A 356-nucleotide genomic window follows, 5' to 3' on the forward strand; every position below is an offset into this window, starting at 1 on the left:
TGGATTGCAGAGAGGAGCTGTTTAACCAAACCTACTAATATAAGTACTGCAGTACACCCACGCCATAGGCACTGGTTAACAGCACTGGGATGGTGTCCTATTACCCTTCTGAAATCCACTTGAACTCCAGGAGCTCACAGGAACAGTTGCTTAGAGAGCCAGATTTTCAAAGATATTTCAGCACCTAAAAAGGCAGACACACACCTACTGGGATTTTTCAATCCATCTGCCTCTTTAGGTGCTGGAACACCTTTTGAAAAGCTGGCCCTGTGGCCGATTGGTCAGGCAGAAATAATCCCCAACCCTCAGGCCAAACTTAGATTTGGGGCAAGGGAAAGAATTCTTCAGGTCATGGC

Source organism: Gopherus evgoodei, chromosome 18 (genome assembly GCF_007399415.2).
Source record: "Gopherus evgoodei ecotype Sinaloan lineage chromosome 18, rGopEvg1_v1.p, whole genome shotgun sequence".
Taxonomy (NCBI): domain Eukaryota; kingdom Metazoa; phylum Chordata; order Testudines; family Testudinidae; genus Gopherus; species Gopherus evgoodei.